The following is an 11214-nucleotide window of genomic DNA, read 5'->3' as shown; positions in this document are numbered from 1 at the left end:
CAGATAAGTTAAAAATGCTAGTTGTTCAACGTCTAATTTGCTTGATTGAACTTCCTGTTCTAATTTCTCAATTCTAGAATTGAAGTTGCATGATGCTAATGCTAGAGTTTCTCAAATAGCTAATGACATGATTACTCATGAGGTTCTTTCATGCTTTAATTATCGTAAACAAAATAAACCCATGAATTTTGCTTGTAATAAATGCTCAGCTCTTTCTAAATAGGTTGATTACTTGAAATGAACTTTAGAACATTTTTCTAAGGGAAAGAAAAATCTGAACCTAATTTTAGATTCATCTAAGTCAAGCACATGCAAATAAGGTTTAGGTTTTGATCCCTATGTTCATTCTAAGACAAATGCACCCACTGTTATCAGGACTCTTGGTAGTGGTAAATTTGAAACACTTACTGAATCTGAACATAAGAATATTGTTCTTTAAGTCTGCAGGATTTTTATCTTCTACAATGAATGCAAATGTTGATTCTTCTTCTAAATCCACACATCGAGTTAAGTACAATGTGCGCGACTATGTGCGTTGCATGTGCACGACTATGTGTGTTGTGGAGAAGGCAGATGTACGTGAGGTTGTGGGCAACCAGATTGTGTGTTCAGATGATGGAGTCATTCGAATACATATCAAGGTCAGGCTGTGGTCTGATTGGTTGAGAGTCCAATCTCATAAGGAATCGAGTGCTAGTCTGAGTTGGACTCGAGCACGAGTTGGATTCGGTTATTGTTGGACGTGTCTTGGTATGGTTTGTGTTCGGATAGGATATGATCAGATTGTTTCCAAACTAAGGACGGTTTGGAGGACTATATATTGAGAGGGTCTCGGTCAGGGTAAGTAGCGTCAAGAATGAGATCAGATTTAGACTTTTGATCTAGGGAGTAGATCTATCTAGGATTTGATATTTTGTGGAAATATTTATTGGATGCTTTGGAGAGGCATCTTGTAAACTCATCTATGCAATGAAAATCAAGTTTCATAAGTTGATGAGTTGCTGATTCGGAATTTCCTTTATGTTCTATATTCTGCGTACTTGGTTTTGGTTTTTGATTAATTTCGTGTTTCTATCAAGATTCATCTTGGTTTAATCCAACCAAAACCTTGCTAGAATATCTAATATTTAATCTAAGAAAAATTCGAGTGGTTTTGGTTTGGTCTCGAGTAGCTTTTTGGTCAACTCGACTAGGTTTCGATCTACTCGATTCTGGTTGACACAGTCTATTTCGACTAGGCATAATTATTGATCCATATATCTGATTGACTTGATTCTTGTTTGGTTAGTTTTATATTTGAATCTAGTTTCAGCTGCTCAAATTCGAGGGCAATCGGACTAGCAATTTTTCTCTATATCATTTTTACTAGAGCATGTACAATCTATTTCGAGTGGAATACTGAGTTTAAATCGATTTTTGATTTGGGTGATTACTACTTGAATTTATTTTCCACAATCATTCACCCCTCGTCTGATTGTTTTATTAGAGTGTAATCGATCCTACAAAGTACGTGAAGGCGGGTTGTTCGTGATGGGTGCACAGCTTAAGTGGAAGTGGGATGACTATTGGGAGGTGTCGATTGTGGTCGACCACACTTGCATGATGAACGAACTTGAGCCCAGCCATGGGATATCTCCTCAGCCTTTATCACCAATGTGATATACACCTAGATTCTGAACAACCTGAACTACGAACAGGGTCCATAATCAGGTAAATTGAGGAGGGGTACAAATACACTATCGTCTACAACAAGACATGAAGGGTGAAGAGAAAGGTAATTGAGATGAGGTTCGGGACCTATAAAGCGTCATATAATAATCTACCATATTTATTGTAGACCATTGCTCGAAGGAACCCAGAGATGTATTACAATATTGATAAGTACTCATTGTTGTCCAAACCTGGCAAGTACATCCTGAAGTGATCTTTCTTCACATTAGGAGCAAGTATTGAAGCTTTCAAGCATTGTTGGCCTATCCTATGCATCGATGTCACTTTTCTTATTGGCAAGTACATGAGACAGATCCTGACTGCTATTGGGGTTGATGGGAATAACCAAGTTCTATCGTTAGCATTTGTATTTGTAGAGAGTGAGAACACCAGCTGTTAATATTGGTTCCTATACTGTGTGAGGATGATAATTATTGGTGCTCGGTCGAACATGTCATCTACGGTTCATTAAGCGAGTGGATTAAGAATGAGCCAAAGCAGAAGTGGGCTCTTCTCTATGACACAAATGGGGATAGGTATGGCATTATGACTACAAATTTAATGGAGATTTACAACTGGGTGATGAAAGGTGTGAGGGTGTTGCCGTTGGTGGGGATTGTAGAGTTCATACTTCAAGGGACCTACAAGTATTTTAGGGACTGCTATGCGGTAGTGCACACTACGCTGAATCATGCTCCTATGATTTATGAGACGAAGATGACTAAGTACGTCAAAGACAAGGCGAAGAAGGCAAAGATGCATCAGGTGAAGATCATGGGAATTGCACAGCACAGATACGAAATTCTATGCAGGGATAAATGAATGAGAGGGGGCAAGCGTGATCAATAAATGTTGTAATTCATGGTGTGATGGATATTCATGTGCACAACATTGCACTTTACTATTTTAGTACTGAGACTATCACTATTTGCGAGGTTGTAACATATTAGGTTTTGATTTGTTCACATATTTATGTACTATTTGAACTGTCATATTATATGTTGGACATTTACTTCTTCAGTTCTCATAAATCTTACTATGTTTTTGTTTTTCATATACAAATGTAAATAACTTGTGAACATACTAGTATGGCACACCTGGAGTTGCTTGACCCTGAGCTCGATGTTAGGCACCATTCGTACCGCACCACGGTGCAGGTTGAGGAGCTCCTAGTACTACAACCCCGTGTGCTAGATGAGCTCATGAGGATTGACGAGCACTGGATCCTGAGGTGTGTCCATTTTGAATTTAATGTTTCATACTGGTTTTTATCAGTATTCGTCTCTAAATGTATTATGTTCGCAGGTTTGTGTGTTGCTGGCCTACTTTCACTGTGCCAGCTAGTGGAGGTGGACACATCAGCGAGGGTCTCAAAGGTGGTGATGTGGTTTAGCTACGACAAGGCCCTCCTCGTGGCCCTCGTTGATAGGTGGCGTCATGAGACACACACATTCCACCTCTCGTACGGCGAGATGGTGCCCATGCTCGAGGACGTCTCGCTCCTGATAGGCCTACCTTGCACGAGTGCCACTATTGGGGCTAGGGATGTGGGCGTGGGCAGGGACGATGAGATGCTGGCTTGCTTCTTCGTCGTTGAACGGATGGACGATGTAGCCCCATTCAGGCCTTTTCTAGGGACCAAGAAGCATGACCCAACGAAGGCATTTCTCGTTTAGTTTGTTATACGTATGTCTTGTACTGTATTCTCATCTCCTTTACGTTACTAAAGGATGAAGAAATTGGTACTTATTCCATTTTTACAGGCGGACAACATCCACCCACAGGCTGGCGACGAGGATGTCCACAATCACCTGGGAGGCGTACCTCATGTGGTTGTTCGGGTGGGTCATGTTCACCGAGACCTACGGCAACATGGTCTTGAGGAGCATGATTCACTACATCAGAGAGGTTGCGGACACCGACCCGGGGGAGGTCCCGTAGTACATCTAGACTTCAGTTGTGCTAGCTGTGTCGTACAGTGACCTGTGCGACAGTTGCATGAAGACTGACATCAATACGATCCTCACCGGGTGTCCCCTGCTACTTCAGATGTGATCGTACGAGCGTATCACCATCAGGTGGCCTATTGTCGACCATAGCATGTACCAATTCGCTGTGGACAGCATCGACAGCCCAACCATGAGGTCCTTGTGGTGCAGACATAGGGTAAGTGATATGCTACTTGTGTATGTATATGTTCATTGCCTCCTTTATTGTTTCTCTAACTTAGTTTGGTTGCACAATCGAGTTGGTTTAGCGTGCAGACACATCGTGCACACCCGGACTTCGTTCAATAGTTCGATGAACTGATGGTGGACTGTGTTTACTGGAGGCCATACACAGAGGCCGAGGTATATCGACGTGCTATGCTTACGTGATTGGGAGTATTGGCTCATGACTTGGGCACTCATCTTCGACATCTACATCAAGGAGTATTCACCGCATCGTGTGATGCGGCAGTTCGGGAAGTTCCAGGTATTCCCACTATAGGTGACTAGGTCGGTGCCTATCAACATACACATGTGTGTAACGTTATAATTACATTTGCACACGACCCATGTCTACACCTGTTTTCACGTATATATGTTTTTGCGGATTGACGCGGAGGGAGGTTCAGTCCACGAGTGTGTTTGTGTCACGTGTGCAATGGTGGGATTATGAATGGGACCAAGTTGTCAAGCACGTCATGGATGAGGATCAACCACACTCTAAGGAGGCGTACGTAGAGTACCTCTTGTGGTTCATGCCTCGGATACAGATCTGGGTCATGTACACACCGGCCAAGCTTTCACAGCACGTGGCAGATGTGCACGACACGTACCCGACGCACAGGGACCAGACGTGTTCTGTTGAGGTACGAATAACACTACGCGAATCCTCATTTGCTACAATAGATTGTAAAAAAAATGTGTAATTAAATGAAGCTTTCCTTTGCAGTGGGACATACTGCACCAGATTGATGCTGAGGCATGTGTGTCTAAGCTACAGCTCGACAGTGGCAGTGAGATCCCCTGGGCCGAGATGAGTGCAGTGTTTGGCCGGATTATCCAAAACGTGGCCAAGGTCTTCCGATCGATGAGTTGTAGTTCATCCTCTGATGTTATGATGGGACCACGAGCGTCAGCTCATAACCCGGCATGCCCGTCCGCCACCTTCATTGAGCCGCCACACCCACTGGAACGACCGACCTTCGCTGCCGACCTGTCGATGACATCTTCGACCTGACTTCATCTTCGACCCCTACTACAGTGAGGCAGTCCTTCACCGGGGCTGGTCACCCCCAGTACAGTAGCATCTTGCCTCGGCTTTTGTTCTCTGGAGCCGATGACCCCTGCTACACTGTCTAGGCCACCCATCACTAGCGGCAGTGACCGCTTCTACGCCACGAGCGGGGTGACACATCCTTACTCCGTGGACCCAGGTCCTTCGAGTTCTCGTGTCCCCGGCTCAGGTACGACACTCGCTTCATGCATAACAAATTATTATGTATGTCACGGTTTGTCGTTGCCAACATGTTTTCTTCGTTGTTCCATGTGCAGACATCGATGATCTCCAGGATGTAGAGGCGTAGGGTAGCTACATGGAGCTACTTAGTAGGGACGTTACTTAGGTCTCTGGGTACGACTTCATCTACGGACAGAGCGACAAGCTCGGTGTGTCGCAGCTACCTAGCGCACCACTCCTGGGGACACAGCCCTTCCAGGACAAGTACGCCACTCCACCGCTTGCTAGACGGCCTGAGCGGCTGATCGTTCCACCGGACCACTTGACGTACTTAGCTAACCAAGTGAGAGTGAGGAGGCACAGGGTCCTGACGACGGATGCGACCAGGGACCTCTTGAGGGGACGTAACCTATAGATAGCTTTGTCATTGTTATTTTCATAGTGTTATGTTATTGTCTTTCTTCATGCTACTATATTATTGTTACTGTCATAATAGCTTTCATATACCTTGTTTTTGTTTTGTGATTCTATTCGGACCATTGACTCGTACATCGACCATTCCATAACAATCATAATAAACATATCGACCGAACGAACGATGGCATATACGATACCTCTAGTGGTGTACCGGAGCTTCACCTAACATGCCTTAGGGAATGAAAAACAGTACAAATCAAATACAAAATCAAATCTTCTACCGACATCTAAAACACATCGATATTACTCATGGTTGTTCCTCCGACCCACCATGCGAGGCAGGATATATCATCTTCTGACATTTCTGGCTCTCTCTTGGCACAATTGTTCCTGTAGTTCCTCGATGATGATGTAAAGGTGACAGATGTATTCTTGAATGTGTGGTTCTATCCATGGGTCAATCTAGTATTGGAACCCACAATCATCCGTTTGGAAAAAGTGATATTTGTCCGTACTTTGAAATGTGGACAACGAAAGAATTGATGATCTGTGTCATCAAAATACTCATAAACTTGGACTACATCGTCATCTCCATGCCGACATGGCAGCTAAAACGAGTAAGGAAGAGCTTTGTGATTTCTGTAGTAATCTCTACCATAGACATCAAAATGGGTGTGTGGAGGCGTTGGGTCGATGGGGCGATCGGGAGGATGAGAATATGCCATTGTCTTGATTTAATTCAAGGTTAGGAGATATGTGAGTAGAGAATCGATTAAGTTTTTTTATATATATACAAGATGTCCCAGCGATAGTGGACAGATGTGGTAGCACTAAAAACCATATTGCTTAGACTGCACTGGCCTATTAGGGATAGCACCGAAAAGTCTATTCGCTAGACTGCACCAGCCTATTAGGGGTACCACTGACAACTGTATAGTTTATGAAACCTACTCTATATTAAGGTGAAAACCAGTGTTAGCACGTAGGTGAAAGCGTGCCAGAGACAGGGGCTAGGGTAGGGGTGTCGTCTTGTCAGGCAACTAATCGTTGGCTTGTAACTTTCCACATCAAAACTATTCGCATTACGAACCCTACTACTACTACAATCGGGATACATCGCTTCTAGTCATACTGAATTGACAACACCCTCATAAACTACAACAACGATAGTACAATACACGTAGCATATGGCACATGAATGCCTTACATGGAATATATTGGCGGTAACAAACTCAATGGTATGTACTAGTTGAACCACCCTTACAACAAGAGGCAACAATAACTCATTTCTGAACTTTTACATAATGAAATGACCACATTAAGCAACAATTTTCACAGGGAATCTCTGCCAAACATCAATGCCACAACTTCTTCAGATTTCACAGAGAATCCCATGCTCTAGCTCCTAGCTTTGCCCATACACTCAGTCCATGTACCAGCCCCCAACCAAAATAAATAATCCACCCTCAACAATAGATAGATCACTCATTCTTCAACTCTCTTAACTGCAATGTCTTCCTTAGCACCACCAAGCCCACTCAAGAAACATTGAGGGATTTTCATCCCTAGGGGGTTGAACCGTCGATGTGCTTCTGTAGTAACACTTGTAGGCATTACGGGTTTCAGGACATATCCTACACCTATGGAAAACGCTTCTTCATATGTGCCAACTACCAGTACAACCTGTCTCAACATTGACCGTACGAGTACCCACTGGTATAGTGACATAGATCACTCCTATAACACTTTTCATACAATTTCATGCATTATCTTACTAATCTTCCCTCTTGTTTCATTTCTTCAGTCTCCACCTATATGTGACTTCATGGGATGGCTGGATATGGGGTAAATTAAGGACCAGAAGCAGTGGGTCAACATGAGTATACGGTAGAGGAGGCAAGCTTATGAATGCCAGGAGTATGAGCAACAGTAGGAGAAACTACAACTCAAACATTAGGAGAAGGGACGCATTAGAGAGCATATATTGTAACTCAGCCTATTTTTATTCTATAAGGCATTTTAGCTTTAGCAGTAGCACGCTATTAGGTTAGTCTTTACGCGTACAATACATGTCAATGTTTGTTGTCGTCATCTTTTTATGTTTAGGGTTCACTCACGCAGCGACGATAAACCTCGTGTTTCATGTAATATTTATCAGCATATGTAATCTCCATGCCGGATTATATAATAATTGTGCTTCACAACTACTATTGTTTGACAAATTAGATTTTATATCCTCCCAACCTTACTTCACTAAAAAAATTAACTCCCACACTTTTACATTAACTAAATAAAGAAATATCGATAAAATGACATCGAACTAAAATTAAGGATAGAATGAACCACTCAGTGATGTTGTTTGGACAACTATTTGCACAACTAGTATTTTTCACCGAATGAATGTGTAATATTTTTCAAATTGCCGTATACAAAAGTTATATTAGAAAAAATAATTATACATATGTCTATTATGTTGTATATTAATAAAGATGTCGCTCATTCATCGGACCAAGTTCTCGTCCACTGAACAGATAAGATGGTCGTCTCTCTTGTTATTAAATGCATTAAGCATTGAGGCCAATATATAAGTTCTCGCCCGTTTAACCAGCAAGATCTTATTCTCGCCCGTTAAACAAGCGACGATAGTCTGCACATGCAATTTTTTCAAACGACATGTATTCTTAAAATATTAAAATATATATAAAAAAAATTCTTACATTCAATATGGTGTGGCCGCTCGTTGGTCGAGGCTTGCCTACAAGAGGGGAACACAACAAACTGACTCATAATCGCATACCATTACCGTGGGGATATGAAAAATTGCAGTTTATCTTTCTCGACGGCAAGAATTGTGCTTGCAAATTGCAACTTTGATTTATGTTACTCGGAGACAGGAACCAGCTGGCCTAAACAAGGTGATGGCGCCGGCGCCACGCCACGGGTAGCAAAAGGGCGGCGGGCAGTGCAGGCTGCAGGAAAGGCGAAGGGACGGCCTGCAAAGCTGGGTTAGCGAGGCGACCAGTGGCGTCGCGGATCCGATCTGGTGGCAGTAGCAACGTCTTGTCTCAAGGAGGAAGATGATCCGCTAGCGGTTGGAACTTCGTCCAACGGTTGACGCGATCGAGTGTAACTTAGCTTGCTTTCGGTTGACTGCACTTTAGCATCTCCCAAGAAAGAAATGGAGCACATAAACGCTACAACAGTATACGCACCACTCGTTCAAAAAATCAAACTTCAAAGTAACTATAGGTTATACCAGCAAAAACAGTACACCAGTCGTCGATCAATGAAGCCACCATTACAGGTTTGATATCGACGCGTGCCGCCACAGTGATGTCAATCCTGCACCAGAAGTGAATTGGCAACCTCACTGTCAGCACATGATTGGCGAGGAAAATGATAGTTCACGGCTTCAAGCACGCTAACGATGCTTACCTGAGGCGACGACGGCCCAGAGAAGCGCGGAAACGGTGAGCGGCGGGGCGGCGGCGCCCGACCGCGCCGCGTCCACCGAGGAGTCGCAGTTGGACGTGGAGTTCCAGTCCCCACAGAGGCACAGGTCGCCGTGGCTCTCCATGTCGTGGCCGCACGCCCCGCCCATCGTGCGGCACGCGCCGCAGAACCCGCGGTTGGCCTCGGGCAGTGCCCACGACACCCGGATGCCGTACGCCCACCCCGCGGCGCCGTCCGCCGCGCGCACGGGCGCGAGGTTGTACGCGCTGCTGTACCCCTCGCACTCGAGCCGGCTCACATTCACCGCCCGGATGGCGCCCCAGGGCACCGCGCAGCACTCGGGCGGCGCCCCCACGGCCGAGCCGTACGCCGGCGTAGTAGTCGTCCCACGCGGGGCAGCCGTAGTAGTCCCCGCACCACATCCCGGACGCGTTCCGGCAGGGGAGGTGGCGGTCGGGGAAGCCCTGGAAGAGCGGCGAGGTGGCGCGGCAGCCGAGGAGGAGGAACACGTTGTCCGGGTCGGGCGCCAGGTACGGCTCCCGCCACGGCTCGAGGACGAAGCCGTTGCCCCGGCCCGCCGGGGTGCGGTCGAGCGCGCGGCAGTCGGACATGGCCGGGTCGTGCAGGGTGAGGCCCCGGTAGGCGTAGTCGATGTCGAGGACGCGGTACGAGCCCGAGGGGAGGTGCAGCATTAGCGCGCCGTTGATGCAGTAGAGCAGGTCGCGGAGCCCTGCGTGGCCGCAGCCCGGCCGGAGCGCGAACGGGTACTCCACCGTGATGTTGCCGCAGAAGGACCGGCACGTCGTGATCGGCACATTGGCGGCGACAAAATCCGGCAGTGGCGCCACGGTGCACGCGCAAAGGGCGAGCAAGGCTGCAGCCAGGTAGTAGGGACGCGGCGATGCCATGGCCAAGTGAGGGAGCCTGTCAAGAACTGAGTGCTGCTAGTATATGCTATGAACTGCAACGAAGCAACACGATCGATTTCGATTCCTTGCTTTCTCTTGGAGAAGTAAGGAGAGAGTTGGGAGGCATCATTTGCTTTTCTTTTCCGGCGCTTTAGCTTAAGCTTCCCTTTGATTTTATTTCAACTCCCTTCATGCCCAGTGCTTTCCGGTTCTTGCTCTCTTTTCCCTCTCTTTAAAACACAAGGGAGCACAGCACGCCACGACTGCAGTGAGTTCAAATCATCAGCGATGATGCAGGTACGTACGTACATATTACAGGCGATTATGTTAGTAGGTATCGTCGGCAACAGTTCACCTAGAGGCGGAGCTACGATTTAAAGAATAAGTATTCGAAGCTATTAAAAAAATATTCAACTCTAATGTAACACGAATCGATGGATTGCACCATAGCGTGAAAGAATTTTTTTCGTAATCCATAGCTTTTAGCGTAAGAAATCATTTTTATTAAATATAGTATAATACACTATGCGATTGGTGCGCTGAAGGAAAATTTTTGTAGCCACTAATTGCCCAATACTTAACGAAAGACAGGTGAAACATACTATATTAATACATAAGAAACATTTGTAATTTAATCTAGTGCACTAAGCCAAGACAAGAATTAAAACATCAAATTCACAAGAACAATTTTCAAAAGTTGACCATAACACTTACACTATTTTCTAGACTATCAAAAGAAGTGAGACATGGAATTATTTGATTCAGAAAAGGAAATAGTGGATTATAAAATTGAGAATTTATCTTGCTGGTGTAGAATTGAGGAACAACATAATGGACATGGTGACGGGGCAGTATTGAACTTCTGATGTTTCGGTGGTGAGAGGTCGCTCTAGCACAGGCGTGACGGCTCTAGCACTGACATGTGCAGCGGGGCACGCCTGTACATGACCAATGGGGCTGCTGCCATTGCCTCCTCACTAGGAAGCCATATATATGCGGGTTACCAGCTAAGTGGTCAAGGCTTAGCGCGGTGGCAACCTACTTGCTCTCAGTTTTGATCTCTCAAATCTTGAGTTGGAGTGTTTTTGTTGGACTAATAGGTTGGTAAAATAAGAAGATAAAAAATGAGGCTAGAAATGATTGAGTGGTCTGAGTGTGGAAGTTGGGCATAGGGTGAGTGCTTCCTATGCGTGAGGATTTTCTTACCTGTTACCGCTTGAAACTGACAACAAACATATGAAAACACTTGCTAACTACTATTTATATAAAATACATACTATAT

General features: G+C 45.1%; 1 pseudogene; it reads right to left on the bottom strand.

The window, feature by feature from the left end:
* Positions 1 to 8260: 8260 nt before the first annotated feature.
* Positions 8261 to 10871, bottom strand: LOC133929789 (uncharacterized; annotated as a pseudogene).
* Between the last annotated feature and the right edge of the window lie 343 nt (positions 10872 to 11214).

The sequence above is a fragment of the Phragmites australis genome, chromosome 9 (assembly GCF_958298935.1).
Source record: "Phragmites australis chromosome 9, lpPhrAust1.1, whole genome shotgun sequence".
In the NCBI taxonomy this organism is placed as follows: Eukaryota; Viridiplantae; Streptophyta; class Magnoliopsida; order Poales; family Poaceae; genus Phragmites; species Phragmites australis.
Note: the sequence above shows the minus strand (reverse complement) of the source record. Positions and strands in the feature narration are given on the sequence as shown.